At 37.9% G+C, this 19,550-nt stretch overlaps 1 protein-coding gene across 7 annotated transcripts in view; it reads right to left on the reverse strand.

The window, feature by feature from the left end:
• Positions 1-9,726: 9,726 nt before the first annotated feature.
• LOC139978062 (beta-adducin-like) overlaps positions 9,727-19,550 on the reverse strand; it is a 537,403-nt gene continuing 527,579 nt past the window's right edge. For 3 of the 7 annotated variants that reach the window (XR_011796892.1, XR_011796896.1, XM_071988019.1), the window contains 5 exons: positions 19,425-19,528; positions 18,980-19,174; positions 17,541-17,755; positions 12,832-12,910; positions 9,727-11,622 (listed from right to left, as the gene is read on the reverse strand). The gene's annotated coding sequence lies outside the window, so the exon portion shown is untranslated. The remainder of the gene's footprint in view (positions 11,623-12,831; positions 12,911-17,540; positions 17,756-18,979; positions 19,175-19,424; positions 19,529-19,550) is intronic. The other 4 variants (XR_011796893.1, XR_011796895.1, XR_011796894.1 and 1 more) reach the window with 2 other exon arrangements.

Genomic DNA, 19,550 nt, shown 5'->3' on the forward strand with positions numbered 1-19,550 from the left:
CATGAATGGCCTGTCTCTCAGTTTTGTTGAGATTGTCGCGGAAGTCTGGGGCGGAGGTGTGTGTTTTAACATCCTCTTCAATGGCCAAAATAAATGATTCAAGAGGCGCACAATGGGCCTTGGGTGGATTCCACGAGCTTTTTGGCTTAAAATTGGAATCCAAGTTGTTGATTTGTTGCGTGGTGTTATTGCCATTTTCGTCGGCAAAAAATTCACGGAGACGTAAGCGTCGATAGAACAGATTTAGGTCAAGAGAAAGTTTCTGAGCGTTTACTTGCCGTGGTTTAGGGCAAAAATTTAGACCTTTGGAGAGTAGGTTTGTTTCTCCTGCCGAGAGTTGGCAATCAATGGTAACAACTGCACTTTTGGTGGTGTTGCATGCGGTCTGTATCTCTTTCCGACGGAATCTGCGAGACCTGGTTCTTTTTGAGGTTTCAAGTTGGGTTTCACCAGAAGACTTAACTCTTTGCGTGACATTATCCCTCTTCAATTTGTGACATTGTCTTGAAGCTAGGGTATGTGAGAGGTTCAAGCAAATTTTGGAGATGGAGTCAAGCTTTCTTTCGAACTCGTTCTTGGGGAGTTCTTTTTGCAGTTTTCTGGCTTTGGAATCAATTTGCTGGCTAAGTTCGTGAATTGTTTTGCGACAAATACTTATTTGCACAGCCATTAATTCAAGCGAAGCATTCTTAAGGATTCCTTTCCAATTGGCAAAGCTGTCGCTATCAGAAAGTGGTAAACCAGCACGGACCTTGATTTTAAGGCCTTTTGGTACCGTTTTGTTTTTACGGTATAGTCTGTAGTTGGAAAGATGATGCCGATACCTAACCCGTTTTTCGGAAAGGCGTCGAAGCGTTTTCAAAGTTTCAAAGGTGCTCTCCATTTTGAAGCATAGTTGGATCAATTAGATACCAACAGTGAAAGATATAGATAGGAATAACGGAAAAACTGTTAAACAACTATGCTGCATTTAGAGAAAGGCTGGATCTCGAGTGAGATACAATAATTGAATTAGGTAAGTGATTGGAAGTAAAACAGCCAATGTTTGGTTTTTGCAGAGCTTTCGAGCAAAACTAGCTCTTCTTCAGTGCATGATCACCGAAAGTGACAAGGAGTAGCAGGAATTGAAACTCTTTTATAGAGGAGATGTCGGCATGGTTGTAAGGGCAAAGCGACTTACTGATTTCTGATGAATTGAGCAGAAGTTTTAGAAATTCGGATTATTTTAATCCGCGTCGGATTATTTTAATCCGATTCCGTCGTAATTGTAAAGGAATTGTTTTGGTTTATCTGGGACGGCAAATCGTTTCTGATGTTTATATATATATATATATATATATATAAATATATATATATATATATATATATATATATATATATATATATATATATATATATATATATATATATATATATAAACTGTATATATATATATATATAAACTGTATATATATGTAAGCTTTTCTACTTCTTTTTTTTTGTATCACCATGTGTGTAAATATTGAAAGATATGCAGTATTTTTTCCTTGAAATAGCAAGAGATATAATAGAGAACACTGTTATGGAAGCTGTACTAAAAACTCTTGAAAAAACTGCTCTCCTAAATTTTAAGGAATAGTTTGGCAGAATTTTTTTCTGGGGAAATCTATCTTTATTTCATGCATAGTCTTGACTACTTCTGCAATACCATAAGACCATCTCTGCCCTGCACCTAAAAATACTGGGTTTTTTATTCTCTCTTGCATGTTTTCAAAAGTGCCCTTCTCAAGGGTATCATGTTGAAAATTTTCTCATATTTACAGATGGAAATTATGAAGTTATGTCAATTGAAGTCATCAGCAGCCAAAATACAAAAACCTTGTAGTCTAGTTTAGTGAATATCTGTAGCATCGGTAAAATGTCATAATTAGGTGGTAGGTCCCCCTCACTGAGCATTACACTTTGAGCAGTTCTGTTAAGAGGTCAAATGTAAATTGGAGTCATCAGCTGCCAAAAGCCTGAAATCCTTGTCGACATCAAAATCAAAGCTGCGATTATCCTCATGCTCAGAAATGTACAAGATCTGAATGTTCTATGAAGAGGTCAAAGGTCACTTAGGGTCAAATTCTGACCACCTTGACCAGGCGCATATCCAGGGGGGGGCGTTGGGGGCACGCATATCCAGGTGGGGCGTTGGGGGCGTGCGCCCCCCAGGTAAGAAATAGAGGCGAGAAAAAAAGAGAGAAGAAAAAGGGAAAACGAGGGGAAAGAAGGGGAGAAAGGCAGGGAAAAGAAAAAGAAGAAATAGAGGAAATGGAGAAAAGGAGGAAGTAGAAAAAAGGGCAAGCAACTGGGAAGAGAAAAAAGAACAGTGACATAATTACAGGGCTGATCCCTATTATACACATAGGGTAGCCAGTGAAGGATCGATGATTTTGGAAGGGGTGTGCGCCTCACCCTACCCCTTACACCGACAACTCCATTTTGACGTTTTCATATTTCCTCTCTCTCTAATATATATATATTTATATATATATATATATATATTAGTGATATATATATTAGAGAAAAGGAGGGAGTACCTTTTCTCTAATATATATATATATATATATATATATTAGTTAGTCTAATACCGAAATGCATCATGTTATCCGACGACTCGGTCGAGTTCGAGACCAGCCACAGTTGGTTTCATAGCACAATTGTACAACTGTTTATATATATATATATATATATATATATATATATATATATATATATATATATATATATATATATATATATATATATATATATATATGAAATAGAAAGGACATTCCACTTAAGTGGAATTGTATCCACTTAAGTAGAATACAATTCCACTTAAGTGAAATACAATCCCCTTAAGTGAAATAGATTTAGCTTAAGTAAGATGCAGTGACAAGTTGATGAATTCAGCTTAAGTAAAATACAATTAAGCTTAAGTGGAATGGTATTCCACTTAAGTGAAATAGAATTCCACGTAAGTTAAGTAGTATTCTGCTTAAGTGATATTGAATTCCACTTAAGTGAAATGTATTCGACTTAAGTCGAATTGCGAGGTAAATGTTAAAACGGCTTGCCATACGTGCACTGACCTAAATGGAGTGTAACCACTCCCGATTTTGCAATTTCCCAAGATCAGGCCCGAAAAATCCCAAGAAATACCAAGAACACTGTGCTGTATGGATTTCTAGCAATATCCGAGATCTAGGGATGAATATCCCAAGATTTTACCTAAACTGAAGGCAGATAGAGAATCGAAACCTTCAGTGTACTGAACTTGAAACTGTGCGTCTTTCGAAATGAAAAGAATGTGGGGAATTGCACAATAAACAAATCAAAGTTATTTATTTCAGTCTCATTTCAATTATTCGAATTTGTTAAGCAAACAGCAGATATCACATCATATAAGTGAGCATGAAAATGGCGTTCCAGGATGAACAGCCTTCAAACCATGGGCGCAGATCCTGGTGCGGACAGCGGGACGCGTCCCCATCAACTTTTTCAGTAGTGGGGACATGATATACCGTGTCCCAACCAATTTGTCTTGACCAATAGCTGCATTTCAAGTTCCCCTGTATTGAACTTTGGCGCAGTTAGGCCCAGCCCCCCGGTTCCTACGCCCTTGCTAACCACTGCGTCACAGCAACTGTTGAGAAATAATGCTAATTTTTTCTTCAAAATGGAACGGAGGGTGATGTTCAAAATGCTGTACTTGTAAACAGGATAACTCAACACGTACACCTTTATTGAACTTCATATTTCAAATGGTCTTAAACTTGGCATTATTTTCAGTGAATAATACTACATGACTCTAGGTTTGGCAGTAACTTGTGAAAATGTTCCATAGTGAAAATAAAACAATGTCATGTAACTCATTAATTATTAAAGGGGTGGCAGAGCTGCTTTTCTTGCTCAAATTGATCAAAGAATATGTCCATGTGCTCATACATAGAGCATCTCTGGGTATTGAAACATTTTGGAATATAAATTCTACATTTGTGAGTCCTTAAAAGATCTTAATTCTTTTGATTGCCTTGTTGCTAAAGTAATGGTCAAGGCAACGTTTCCTGAATCTGCATAGCTCATGTCGCGGAGCGGTTGAAAACTATTAATATACAACAACCAGTTAAAACAACAGTATCAGGCAGTATTTTATCACCCTCCGTTCCATTTTTGAAGAAAAAATTACGATTAAAACATTGAACACTTCTATCGCTTAGCATACAATTTCCGAGGAAACAACACCGTGAAACTGGAGAACATTTATGAATAAGAAAGGTTTGATTTGACTGCTTTAAAATAACGTATGACTGGCAAGGCGCGTCGAGCGCTCTCTATCGGCCTCTTTTTTGGTCAGTTTGCAACTTCAGAGGAACAATAGAAACTCGAAAAAATACTTTTAAAACGAACAAAGGATTCACAAACCTTTGTTCTGCCTAAAAGATAAGCAGAATGAAAATAAAATAAAACTGTTAGCAAACTGCTTATCCACTAGAGAGCCTGTGTAATAGAATGTGTAAAAGTTTCGATCCTAGCAGAATCTTCTTCAGAGGCTAAAAAAATAAGATAAGCAGAAAGTTTGGTTTATTGTAGATTTGTGTGCGCGGAATTAGCCCGATTGATACGGGGAAAGGTGATTAATTTGCTCTAGGTGGGTTATGGTTCGGTTATCTATAATTCTTTCCAAAATCTTACCTAAGGCTGGGAGGAGACTAACTGGTCGATAGTTTTGAATTTTGGTGCGGTCTTTACTTAGTTTCGGTATTAAAATCTTTTTGGCGGATTTCCATGGGATTGGGAAATAACCCAGTGTAAGGAGTTCGTTAAATAGTGGGAAAATATGAGAGTTAATGAATATCGGAGGGGAGTTTTTAGGCATTTGGTCATTTATGTTGTCAGGACCAGTGGAGGATGCATGTTTTAGTTGCACTATCCCAATTGTTGATATCTATTTTATTGAGCAGAGGGATGTTTTTTGTTGAGACATCCTAATGGGTTGGTGTTAAAGCTGGTTGCATTACTGATAATTGTACGGTCTATTTCGTGTTTACAGCTGATATCGTATGGGGGGCCATCGTAGATATTGAATATACTTTCAAAGTACGATTCAATTAGCTTTATTTGGTCTTGAGTTTTTGTGATGAGGTTACCTACGTTATCTCTAATCTAAGGCCTTGGTCTGTTTTACCTGTGTTTGGTGTTGTAATGGGGTTAATGATTTTTTTTTTTAACTTTTCCAAAAGTGTTTCTGGTTTTTATCATTAATGATTAAATCGCAGTTGTTTTGGACGCGCTTTTGTTCATCCGCCAATATTTGTCTGTTTATTGCTATTTAAGTTGGTTAATTTGGGTTTTTAGAGTTGGGTCTCGGGAGATGATATAAGTTCTACGTAGGCGACGTCTGAGTTTCATAAGTGTAAGAATATTCTTATTTAGTTTTCGTTTTCTGTTTTGTTTTTAAGGGACAGTGTCTTTTGAAAGTATAGAAGATATGATGGGCAACGCTGTCACAGTAATTGTCGATGTAATTTAGCTCGTTGTTTTGGTTGTTGTATTTTGGGAGTCTGTTTTATTTTAATTATACGTCAATTCGTTATTTGGCATGCAGTTGAGGTTTATGTCTAGCTCAAAAACGAGTGGAAAATGGTCACTGATTTAGTCATCTTCTAGGATTTGTATCGAATGTGTTTTAGTTGCGAGGTGATTTGAGGTTATATGGGTAGTCAAGTAGTTCTGTAATATTGTTTATTGAGTTCATCCTAGGTTTGGTATTTTGGTTAATTATCGTTAAGTTGTATTTATCACATATTTCTAAGAGAGACTTGCCTTTTTCAGAAAAAAATATTGTGGTGGGCATTTACTAGGAGTTTTTTTATTTTTATTAGAACATTTTTTTAATTATATCGGTGGATATGGGCTCATTTGGGGGACTATAATCATACCACGAAAGTGTCCATTAGCTGTAGGTTGCATTGAGGGTGTGTTATTCTTGCGTCAAATGGCGTACCATGGAAGGGGGAGGGGGGTTTGGGTGGTCTATCTGGCAGTGGCGGAGCGTCCATACAGTCAGGGGGGCGGATGCCCCCCTGACGGACTCAAATGGACTGCTGGCGCCCTTTTCAGCTTTTTACCACTTTTTATTTATATGCGATTATTGACGTTTTTAATGCGCTCTCATCTACCTATTGACATTTGTCACATTTTTTTGGCGATGACACCTATTTATTCTTCATTTATCTGCATATTAGCAAGGCCCGGAAAGGGTCATTTCCGGCGATCTAGGGAGCATCTTTATTGAAAAATTTCTCTACGCTCCGCGCCTACCCGTGGTGGCGCTCCGCTTAGATAGTGTCGAAAGCGCCCCCACAGACCATCCTCGCCCCCCTCGACCATAACCCCTAATTCCAAAATAAACTTCAGATTCGTAATCAGCGTGTCGCGAATAAGATACACATTTATCGCCTTTGCGACAAAAAGTTTTTGCACCTAAAAAAACCGTAAGGGGTACGTACCTCTAACAGTTTTTTGCCAAAATTGACCCATTTATTCATAAATGTCAAGATAAAACTCAAGATGACAAACAAAGGTTTTATTTGACTGTTTTGAAATCACGTATCACTGGCAAGATGCGTCGTGCACCCTCTTATGACACTTATTTCGCTCAGTTTGCAACTTCAGAGGAACAATAGAAAACCGAAGAACTTTTAGGGACAACAAAAGGTTTTATAACCTTTGTTCGTCGTAAAAGTTTTTCGGTCTTACTTTTCTTTGAGGTGAAAAAAAAAATTGTCGCAAAAGCGATAAATGTGTATCTTTTCTGGTAGTTCGTGACACGCTGATTACGAATCTGAAGTTTATTTTGGAATTAGGTGCTGTGTTGGGGCGTGGGGGGCAAACAACCTGATTTGCAGTTTTGCCAAAACTGACCAAAAATCGATCCAAAATCGATTTCGCCCAAATGACGTAACAGGGGGTAACCGATGCTCAGGAGCCCAAATTTGCAACTCCCAGGTCCATATCTGCTTCCGTGCGGGAGATACGTGGTCCCAAAGGAATCTGCCTAGCCCTCCAAAAGATTTTATTGATAAGATCCAAAGTACTATTTTTGATTTATTTCGAACGGGAAAACTGATAAAGTAAGGAAAATTACTATGTATAACCCCATTGAAAAGGGGGGTTTTAAAAAAATATTTGTTCACAGCTTTGTTGGTGCTCTCAAAACCTCTTGGGTCAAGCGTTATTGTATTAATGCCAACACGGGGTATTGGAAGCTCTTTTATTTCATTCCTCTCTGTCGCCGTCCGGTAGAGAGTTGCTTTTTAATTATAATTTTCATGACCAGGATATTTCCTGCATTTAAAAATACCTTCATTGAACAAATTTGTATGGTTTTGAGTAAGCTTAGCTACCTTTAAGAAACCATCGGAAATTGGGTGTGCAAATCCCTAATAATTTTATTAGAATTGATAATACCATTGTTTATGACAAAAAGCTTTTACGACGCCGGTTTACTGTTTGTTAGGGATATGTTTTTGCTAGATGGGAAGCAATTGTCCAAATAATGCTTTTCTGACCAGTCTTCTACATTGTTAAGCTATTGTATGCTTTATAGAAGACTTCCTTTCACATTGTATATTTGCACGTGAAAAAACAAAATAAATCAAATCAAATAACTAATAATTATTTCTAAACAGTTACTGTGGATAGTGTTATGTACATAGAAAGTAAGACAAACTCTCTGTCTAGAATTCAACTCCCAGAGGATGTATTGTTTTGGTATTTCTTTTCCTCATTTTGCAGTTAAAATATTAGAAAAGCCTATCATTTCTCAATTAACAGTTACTGTGGCGAAGTTGTTATGTTGTATAATTTTGCATATTTATTATTGTTTTTTACAATGACATTGTCAATAAACTGAAAAAAAAAAATTGAGACATACTCCTTGTCTTGAATTCAAACACCAGAGGATGCATTTGATTTTCTATTTATTTTGTTGTGAAGATTAAATATTAGAAACGAGTATTAAATCTCAACAGTTCTCGTGGCGCAGTTGGTAGTGCTCTGGACTGGAGAGACAGACAAACTCCATGTCTCCGGTTCGAACCCCAGACAGAGCATTTTATATTTTTGCTCTTTTACTGATTCCATTCTGGACTTTGAAGTTTAAATATTAGAAACGAGCATTAATTCTCAACAGTTCTAGTGGCGCAGTTGGTAGTGCTCTGGACTGGAGAGACAGACAAACTCCATGTCTCCGGTTCGAACCCCAGACAGAGCATTTATATTTTTGCTCTTTTACTGATTCCATTCTGGACTCTGAAGTTTAAATATTAGAAACGAGCATTAATTCTCAACAGTTCTAGTGGCGCAGTTGGTAGTGCTCTGGACTGGAGAGACAAACTCCATGTCTCCGGTGCGAACCCCAGACAGAGCATTTTATATTTTGCTCTTTTACTGATTTCATTCTGGACTATGAAGTTTAAATATTAGAAACGAGCATTAATTCTCAACAGTTCTAGTGGCGCAGTTGGTAGTGCTCTGGACTGGAGAGACAGACAAACTCCATGTCTCCGGTTCGATCCCCAGACAGAGCATTTTATATTTTGCTCTTTTACTGATTTCATTCTGGACTATGAAGTTTAAATATTAGAAACGAGCATTAATTCTCAACAGTTCTAGTGGCGCAGTTGGTAGTGCTCTGGACTGGAGAGACCGACAAACTCCATGTCTCCGGTTCGAACCCCAGACAGAGCATTTTATATTTTGCTCTTTTACTGATTCCATTCTGGACTTTGAAGTTTAAATATTAGAAACGAGCATTAATTCTCAACAGTTCTAGTGGCGCAGTTGGTAGTGCTCTGGACTGGAGAGACAGACAAACTCCATGTCTCGGGTTCGAACCCCAGACAGAGCATTTTGCTCTTTTACTGATTTCATTCTGGACTATGAAGTTTAAATATTAGAAACGAGCATTAATTCTCAACAGTTCTAGTGGCGCAGTTGGTAGTGCTCTGGACTGGAGAGACAGACAAACTCCATGTCTCCAGTTCAAACCCCAGACAGAGCATTTTATATTTTGCTCTTTACTGATTCCATTCTGGACTCTGAAGTTTAAATATTAGAAACGAGCATTAATTCTCAACAGTTCTTGTGGCGCAGTTGGTAGTGCTCTGGACTGGAGAGACAGACAAACTCCATGTCTCCGGTTCGATTCCCAGACAGAGCACCATGTCTGTGGTTCATGTCCAGACAGAGCCTTTTACTTTTCAACCCTCTGGAGGGAGTGGAAGTATAAATATAAGAAACGAAGTTTCTCCAGAGGGAACCGAAATGGTGTAATTGGTTATTCCATCGTTCAGTAAGCGATTGGTTTGGATTGCATCGGTTCAAGTCCCAGGTGAGTATTTGAAAAAGGAGTTCTGACAAGTGGATAAGGTGAATCCCAAAGGTGGGCGGTCCCCCTCCTCCTGACAGGTGGGTAAGGTGAGTACCAAGGTGAGAGGTGAGAGGGGGTGAAGGTGTGGACAAGGTGAGGTCGCCGCCCCCTCCCCCTGACAAGGTAAAGGCGCGGACAAGTGGAGTTCGCCGCCACCCCTTCCCCCCTGACTAGCTAGTCGGGGGAGGAGGAGTAGTGGAGAAAATGTTTTATAAAAACGACTAAGTCCACACAGCAGGATCTTTAAATATTTGTAAAGCTTTAAAAACTAGAGGCCCACCTAATGGTCTAGTGGTAAAGACTTTTGCTTTTGCATCTCAAGGTCCCTGGCTCAAATTCAACCTCTGCTTTTCCTTTTACAATACTCATGTAAAAGGAAGAAAAAAAAGGAAAAAAATAAGAAAAAAGAGTGATACTTTGAAATGACGTCTTTTTTTTTAATGACAAATCAGTTCATGGACAGGATATACCTTCATCCCTCCCACCACAGTTAATACCCTTCAACTACCTGTCCAGACACAGGTTATCCCTCATCAAATTATTATGCAAATACTAATCAACACATGCAATACATATTTCATAAACATTCTTAGTGATACCTGCATCTACTATTGAGATGGTTGGTTGACAACAGACAGTTATTTTCTATAATGTTTCTATTATTTATAATATCAGCCTGGAGGGCAGTTATTTAATGATACTAAGCAGTCACATGTACATATGGGATAAGCCTATGGCCTTTTTACTTCACACCAGGTAGCTATCCAATTCACACCAGTACATTCTTTTTGGACATTTTTTTTTTTAAATTTGGAAGACCATTTCAACGTGAGGGGAAAAAGAATTGATTTCTCCTAGATAAAAATATTAACCCCATCTTACTTTAGCCAGACAGGGCTTGAATCCATAGGTTTGCTTGACGACAATTTCCCAACAAAAAGGAGTTGGCCTTCCATGGCTGATTGATGATTCAGTTTACAATACCATGGCACCCCTGCTACCATCAATAAAATTGTCTTTAACTTTCATTTATTAACTAAACCTGATTTTGAATTAATTCTAGATAACTTAATTTTTACATTTTTGCCCTCCAGTTTGAAAAAGGAAACGATACTACCATAGCACAAACAACATATATGTGGAAAGGTTGCTCCCTTTCATTGCTGTCTCAATTACACACCCCCCCCCCCCGTTCCGACTACCACACCCCAAATTATATACACGAAGAGTGCATTATTGAAAGTTTCTTTAAATATAGCCTTATCAGTAAACCTGTGCTACTGCAAACTGAAAATTCAATTCAAAGATTCTCCCTCTTCACTTTCATTTCTCCTTCTCTATCCTTCGCCTCACCACCCCCCCCCCCCACCCCTGGTCCTTCCAACTACCATCCATAACTCCTGCCAATATTAAATTCAGTCACCTTAACATCCCCCCATAAAGTGTCAGTCAGTCAAGCACCACAATGTTTGTAGACCAAGAAATCAACAACCGAAACCCATTTTTAAAACTTTAAAGCCCCATCAAATAAAGATGCTGTTTTTTTCTTCTTTTTCTCTAAACAAGATAAACACACAAACACCAAATCCAAAATATATAAAATTCCAATTCCCATTTTGAATATTCTTCAAATTTTGTTTGCCAAGCCACGTTAAAAAAGTGAGTGTTATTCTTTTTGGCCTTCCCCCATCTTTGTGTTTGCATTGCAACAAGGTGTAGTTTTCTATACTAAAAAAAAAGAAATGAAATCAAATAAAACTTAAATAAAAGATGATTACAGCACATGCAGGAGAAGAGTGAGAGCCCTCCCAAATACTACCGGCTTATGTATACAAAAGACCTTTTTTCCAAAATCCTTTTTCCGACATCGTGGCAAATCGAGAGTTACTTTTCACCCCCGCTCCACCATCCACGCAGGAACCCACCCAGACCCCCTTGCGGGGACGATTTATTCTGTTCCAGTTTCTCGTCCAAGGAGGGTAACTCTATATGGCTCAGAGCTATGTCAAAGAAGAGCGGTTTGCACGGTGACGGCTTAAAGTCCAGTGGAAATGTGGTGAAGTTGGGCTTGGCGGCCAGGTCCGGCTGGTTGGCGTTGTACCGGTCAAGCCATTCCGCCAGCGGTCGATTGTCCTTCAGACCGAGTTGCGCCATTCCTTTGCTGATGGAAGGTTCACTGGAATCTGAAAAATGAACGCAGAGAGGTTCTTGGTAAGCCATGGTTTTTTTTTTTAAGTATTCTTGGGTGGAGGGTATTTTCTATGGGTGAGGATAATCCGGAGGGTGGGGGAAGTCAATTCAATTAACTGTGAGAAATGTCATTGAATTAGGAACCACCTATGGCCTATTCTCATCTTTGTAGTAACTTTGTCACCTTGAGCTACGTGACAGTTCATAAGTAGGGGGGGTATATTCGAGTGGAATTTGGGATTCGAATCCCTGAATAGAGAAAGTTTACAAAAGCTTGTTAATTTGCAGTCATTTTTTGTTATTGCTGTCACAAACAGAAATGGATACCCACTTTCTATTATTTATAGATGACAGAGACTGGTTCAATCGCAGTCTACAAGGCCAGATAAACTCTTTATGTTTTTGCTTTCAATTTCTTTATTCTGACAAATTTCGATAGTACAAAAAACGGCAGTTTTGATCGGGCTTTTGATACTTCCTTGTGATCCCTGGACATCATACATTCAGCTACAAGCAAAAATAACTGTTGTCTGTCCTGTCCACCACAATAATCCTATTGTAATATTTTCAGACCCTAAGGGCTAATAGGTCTCTTCCCACATCCCCCCACCAAAAAAAAAAAAAGGTGTGAAAAGGGACGGTGCTGCTTCCAACCGAATGAATCTTTTCACTCATTGTTTAACCAAAAAGAAAAATTTGGGAAAGAAAACAACAGATTATTAATATAAAGGCCATATTTCTCTGAATCATTGTCTATGCTCTGATGGAATACATTTGTTCCAGTAGCAGGGTTCAATTCCCAGGTTCCAAATGGACACGGCAGTTTAATCTGCATTTTCCTGACGATCAGACCCAAAAGATAACATCGACATGTCTCTCCACCGTTATCCCAAAGAAGAACCCTTTCAGAAACTCAAGGGTACTAAAGGGATTTCTTCCTTTTAAATTAACCAGGGTCCTACACAAAATTAACAGGGTAGTAACATGATGGTCTCTGCCTGATTCCCCCTCCCCCCAGCCAATTTCTTTTCTTAATTTTTTGGTATTCATCCTTTCATATATAGTCCATCTTGCATTTTGCCTTTTGAAAAACAAGAATCCTTAATCTTCATCCAAAGCAGCAAAAAGTTTCTTTCCAAACACAGTAAATTGAATATTATATTATTATTATGATTATTATTATATTATTATTAAGTGCATACCTAGAATGGAGGCCACCTGAGCAGAGTACTTCAAGCCGTTGATATCTTGTGCAAGAGTGTCCAATTCCTCTACCTCCACCTATTGATTAAATGAAACCAAAATCTAATCATGATGTCTTCCACATTAAGTGTTTAGGGAGTGTCACTACCCGACAAGCCCTATAGGTTTTTTTTAGTACACTTCCTTTCACAAGTTTTGTTTCTTATCTCCTTCTATGTCATATGTCATACTTATGTTAAAATAGAACAAAAATCAATAAATGAAATGAAATAAATGAAATTAGTTACCTTTTTTTTTAATTCGCGTAAAAGTTTTGTTTTTGTTGTTGTTGATATCAAAACAAAAGGAGTTTAACCCCTGGTCGACCTGGCGAGAGGTCCTACGGGGGATAATAAGTTTGTTTTTATAGAATAGACATTTTTTTTTTTTTTCTTGGAGAGGTTGTCTATGTTCAGTCAAGGAATTGCTGGTAAATGAAGTCTTATATATTTACATAGGACAGGATAGCCATAATCATACCCGAGGTAAGAGTCGAAGAGTCAATTAGGGAGGGATTTCTAAAGGAGAGGAATTTTTTAAGTACTGAGAATTGTGGAGACGGAGTGGTTTCTATTGTTTGGGTAGGGAGTGGTTGTGGTTTCTATTGTTTGGTAACAATATAATCTGTATATATAAGTATACTTGGGCCTAGACCCATTAAGGAAAGGATTTTTTTAATGGAATGAGACTTTAAGTAGTAACAATTGTGAATACAGAAAGGGTTTGGTTTTTGGGTAGTGAGTTGTTGCGACTCTGTATTTCAGGGGGAGGTCTTCAATCAAAGGGTCGTTCTCGAGGTTGTTTTTGTATAACTTGGTGTTGAATTCTTCAAGTCGGGTGAAAGTAGATTTTGTTTCCTGCACGGAGAACGTACAAAGTAGCAATATAGGTAGTGATTTTGAGTGCGAGTCGATAAGCTGTGGTGTGGATTCTGTTTAAAATTTGTTTATTGGGATTAGAGATGGTAAGCAGGGAGATTCTCCCATAACTGAGAATCGGTTTTACTTTGGATTTATAGATTTGGATAATTGTTTTTGGAGGGAAGTTATATTTGTGTGAGAGGATTTGAATGGATTTAAGTTGGAACCAGCAGCGTCCTGCAGTTCTGTTACAAAGTAGATTAAACGATAATTTGCTATCAAAAGTGGTACCAAGGAAGGTTGCATTAGGAGTAGCAGTGATTGAGGTGTTGAAAAGATTAATTTTGGAAATATGGTTATGGTACTTTGAGTTTATTATGGAGAAATTGGCTAGGTTAGATTTTGAGGGATATATTTTTGTTCTCCACATCGAGCACCAATTTTCGAGATGTGTAATTGCTCTTTTAATATTTAGTTCCGTCACATAGATATTTTTACTGGTGCTCCAAATGGCTATGTCGTCAGTGTACTCACTATAGTTGCATTCAGATAGAGGGGGGATGTTCAAATCATTAACAAATAGGGTGCAGGGGAGGGGGCTGAGAACAGCGCCCTGTGGAGTACCTGCACCAAGTGGAATAGGTTTTGATTGTTGGTTTTTGTAGCATATTTTGGCATTGCGCTCACTAAAGAAAGAGGAAAGAAGTCTGGTGTAATTGGAGGGGAGATTAAAGTTAAGTAGTTAAATTCTTATGCCGTTGTGCCAAGTTTTGTCGAACGCCTTTTCGGCATCAAGGAAGAGGGCAGTGGTATCATGTTTTTTTATGAAGCCGATGCTTTCTTTGGAAAGGTGGAAAGTTTGGTTTATTGTAGATTTGTGTGCGCGGAATTAGCCTGACTGATACTGGCAAAGTGATTAATTTGCTCAAGGTGGTTTCTGGTGCGGTTATCTATAATTCTTTCGAAAATCTTACCTAAGGCTGGTAGGAGACTAATTGGTTGATAGTTTTGAATTTTGGTGTGTCTTTACTTATTTCGGTATTAAAATCATTTTGGCGGATTTCCACAGGGTTGGGAAATGACCCAGTCTAAGGAGTTTGTTAAATAATGGGAAAATATGAGAGTTAATGAATATCGGAGGCCGACGGAGGGGAATCTTTTAGCATTAGGTCATTTATGTTGTCAAGACCAGGGGAGGAGGCATTTTTGCATATTCAGTGGCACTATACCAATCATTTATATCTATTTCTTTGAGTAGAGGGATGTTTTTGTTGAGACATCCTTAGAAGTTGGGGATAAAGCTGGTTGCATTAGAGATAATTGTACGGTCTATTTTGTGTTGGAATCTGTTATCGTATGGAGGGCCATCTAAGATATTGAATATAGTTTTCAAGTATGATTCACTAAGCTTTATTCGGTCTTAAGTTTTTGTGATGAGGTTACCTACTTTATCTCTAAGGCATTCGTCTGTATTACCTGTGTTTGGGTTGTAATGGGTTTATGATATTTTTTTAATTTTTCCAAAAGTGTTTTGGGTTTTTGTCATTAATGATTGAATCGCATTTGTTTGGATTCGGTTTTAGTCGACCGCCGATATTTGTCTATTTATTTGTTTTTTTAGGTTGGTTAATTTAGGTTTTTAGAGTTGGATCTGGGGAGATCATATAGGTTCTATGTAGGCGACGTCTGAGTTATTTAGTGTAAGAATATTCCTATTCAGTTTTGGATTTCTGTTTTGTTTTTAATGGGCAGTGTTGTTTGAAAGTATTAAAGATATGTTGGGCAATGCTGTCACAATATATGCCAATGTAATTTAGCTTGTTGTTGTGGTAATTGGCAATAGTGTTGTTTGTTATGATCCCTTTTTAAATGATGTCCAGTCTGTTTTATTGTAATTATACGTTAATTCGTTATTTTGGATGCGACTGAGGTTTATGTCTAGCTCAAAAAGGAGTGGAAAATGGTCACTGATTAGGTCATCTTCTAGGATTTGAATCGAATGAGTTTTAGTTGCAAGGTGGTTTGAGGTTATGGCGTAGTCAAGTAGTTCAGTATTATTGTTTATTGGGTTTATCCTAGTTTTGGTATTTTGGTTAATTATTGTTAAGTTGTGTTTATCACATATTTCTAAGAGGGATATGCCTTTTTCAGATATTTTGGTGCTACCAAAAATGATGTGGTGGGCATTTAAATCTCCTAGTAGTATTGTATTTTTATTAGAAATTTTTTTGATTGTGGATATGGGCTCATTTGGGGACTATAATAGCTAATAATGTGGAGAGGTTTATTGTCTCTTTCGAGTACAATTTCAATTGTTTGGGTTTGTTTTGGAGGAGGGTGGCTTTGAGGTTGTTTTTTTCAGCAATAAGTACTCCTCCCATAGAGCGAGAGATATTGCGTCTGAAAGTTTGGTAACCAGGGATGCTAAGGTGGGAATTTTTATTTAGTTTAGTTTCGTTTAACGAAATGATATCCGGGGAGTGGTTGGCGAATATAGTAAGTAGGAGGCTTAATTTTGGAAGGATACTGTTGATGTTTAGGTGGAGGAACTTGACCGAAGGAGGGAGTGTGCTTGTCATGTAGGTGATTGAGGGGGGCTAAATATTGAAGGATGGTGGAGACGTTCCATAATTACAGTTTCTGGGATATTTAAGTTTAGGTGTTTTAGTGCTAACACGGTGGCGTAACTGGCAAGGTCTTCAGATTTAATATTAATGTTGGCTTTTTGGAAGGTGTATTGTACTAATTCAATTACAAAGGTTGCGATATTAAGTTTTTTTTCAGTGACGATTTTATTTGTTATTTCAATTTTAGGGGTAAAATTGGTTACATTCGCGTAGGTTCTTTGTTCTTGTTGTTTGTTATTATTTTCAGTTTTAGCTTCTTTAAATTTTGGGCATCCTTTGTAAAGGGCGACATGAGTCCCTGAGCAATTGGCACATTTTGGGTTTTCTTTTGGTTTGGGACAGTCTTTAACTCTGTGGTTTTCGCCACATCTGAGACATATGGTTTGATTTTTGCAAGTATGGTGGGTGTGTCCAAAAAGTTGACATTTGAAACATTGAGTGATTTGGGGGGGTTCGTGGTATTCTTCTGTTTTGTGTTTAGAGTATCCTAAGTAGAAACCTTGTTTGATTAGGGATTGTTGAGGCTCTTGTTCTTCAAACGTCATTTTTACTTTCCAAGTTGTATTGTTTGTGGCATGACTAATGAGTCTTTTAGTTTGTATTGGGGTGTATTCTTGGTCTTTGAGTTCTTGTTCAATATCTTTGATTTGAATTTCAGGGTTTATGCCACAGGCTACTACGGAGAAGTTTCTTTGTCATACTTTTTTTTGGATTCTTGGTTTGGGGTTGCCTAGTTTAGTCTTTTGAGTCCATGGTTTCAGGAGGATATTTGCAGATTTAGGGTCATGGGGGTGATTAGGATGTCGTTACTACGAAGACGGTTTATATTTGAGATCATGGCATTTGGTTTTTCTTCATTGATTAGTTTAGCAAGTGTTTATTGGGTTTTTTGATAGTTCTGGTAAGATTCCTGATACAATGATTGTTTGAGCGGACTTTTTGGTGGTTGGTTTGGAGTTAGGAGATGGGTTTATTTCAACGTAGATTGGACGTTGTCTTTTTTGGCTATTTTTGTACAGGGATCCAGTCATTAATGTCTATGTCAAAATCAGAGAGGCTTAGGTTTTCGACTAGGAGGGCGGTTATAGGTGGGTAAGGGGTTGTCATATTGGCAAAACAGCCCCTTCCCTACGGGTTTTAAATGGCTTCTATACAATGAAATTGATCATAAACTTCACTTACCAGAAAGAATTAGTCTCCAGCCTAAGACGGCGGACGGAAAGAATAGGAACTCCTTTTGAAGAGACACACTATGAATCGAAAGTGTACTCGGCAGCGTTGTGTTGGTATCCAAGGACGCGTACGTTTTGTAAATGGCGAGTAAGTCATAGAGTGAAGGATGATGGGGTGGCGCTATGTCAAAAAGCTAACTGTTGGCCAACATAATCCACAGAACCCTAAGGAAAGGAGAGGAATGCAAAAGAAATTAGCCAGTTTTCTTCAAAGTAAGTCTCGTACATTTAGCACAAAACATTAAACACTAATTAGCAACTAATTCCAACAAATTTTAGGCTGTGATTGAAACTTTACTGGTGGAAACATAATTAAATATATATTACATTTTTATGAACCTTTCTTTCTTATGACTAACCTTGACTGTATATTGCAGCTTTCCAGCTTAGCTGGTGTTTTTCCATCAAATCAGCTCATCTTTGAATTTTCTGATCTTGACAACAATCAACTGTCTTTTTAATTTACCACAACCCAGACCACACTAATTGGCAACTCTTTCCAACAATCTAAGGCAACAATCATCAATTTAAGACAACCAAATTACTAATTACAAAATGATGCCAACAAACTAAGGCACCGGGTCTCATTAATTTAGCACAAAACAGACCACACTAATTAGCAACTCATATCAATAAACTAAGGCAGAACTTATCAATTTAATACAAACACACCACACCAACTACCGACTGGTTCCAATAGGCTAAGGCTGAGGTCTTATACATTTAGCACAAAAATGTCTCCTACATTTCTAATTAAAAACTAATACCAATAAACTAAGGCACCATGTCTCAATAATTTAGCACAAAAACAGACTACATTAATTAGTATCTCATGCCAATAAACTAAGACACCAATTAGCTTCATTTTGGTGTTGTCATGGTTGCTTGGAATGAGTGGAATGTGTTACTCTGTACAAACTATATCATGGAACTTGTTCAGCCTTTCTGTAAGAATAGTAGTTTAGCACAAAAAAAACAACATCAAATACCGACTGGATCCAACAGGCTAAGGCACCATGTCTCATACATTTAGCACAAAAACAGACAACACCAAATACCGACTGGTTCGAACAGGCTAAGGCACTGTGTCTCGTACATTTAGCACAAAAACTGACCACACCAAATACCAACTTGTTCCAACAGGCTAAGGCACTGTGTCTCGTACATTTAGCACAAAAACTGACCACACCAAATACCTTTTTCAATAGGCTAAGGCACTGTGTCTCGTACAGTTAGCACAAAAACAGACCACACCAAATACCGACTGGTTCCAACAGGCTAAGGCGTGTCTCCTACATTTAGAAATGATCTTGACAACAATCAACTGTTGAGAGGACAAGACTGATGTTCATGATACTGGCTCACACTGATGTTTTCCTTGAATCTTACTTTTTCTCCAATTTCTGTTAATTCACCTCCAGATAACACTTCCAGATCTCTCTGTAGAGGACAGGCTTGAAGGATCTTCTCGTATTTGGTGGAGATTATGATCTTTCAACCACTTCTTCTAAGCCTGATCCAGCTTCATTACAGACATCCAAGACTCACAATTTTCCTTCAATTTTCTTCATCTTCTTCTTTCACCTGAGACAGTATTGTAAAAGATAAGATTTCATATATTGGAAAGCAGATAGACATTGCAACTAGACTCATTTGTATACACTCCCTCCCTTCCTCCCCTCTCCTCCCCCTGACTACCTAAACAACCCTGACTGCTGCCTCATTGATATAACTATGTATAAACAAATGTATATGATTGTGGTTTAATGGCAGAAATAAATGAAACAAATACCTGAGCTTAAATATTTCTGTGTTACTATAGTAAACTGCATACCCAAACGGAAGCATTACGGAATCTTCAATGTCTCAGACCTCTAGCAGGATGATACAGTCACAGTTCATGGAGTCTCCTTGTGAATCAGTGTGGCCAATGCAATGCTGTAAAGACAAATATCAAAGC

Source organism: Apostichopus japonicus, chromosome 12 (genome assembly GCF_037975245.1).
Source record: "Apostichopus japonicus isolate 1M-3 chromosome 12, ASM3797524v1, whole genome shotgun sequence".
Lineage (NCBI taxonomy): Eukaryota > Metazoa > Echinodermata > Holothuroidea > Aspidochirotida > Stichopodidae > Apostichopus > Apostichopus japonicus.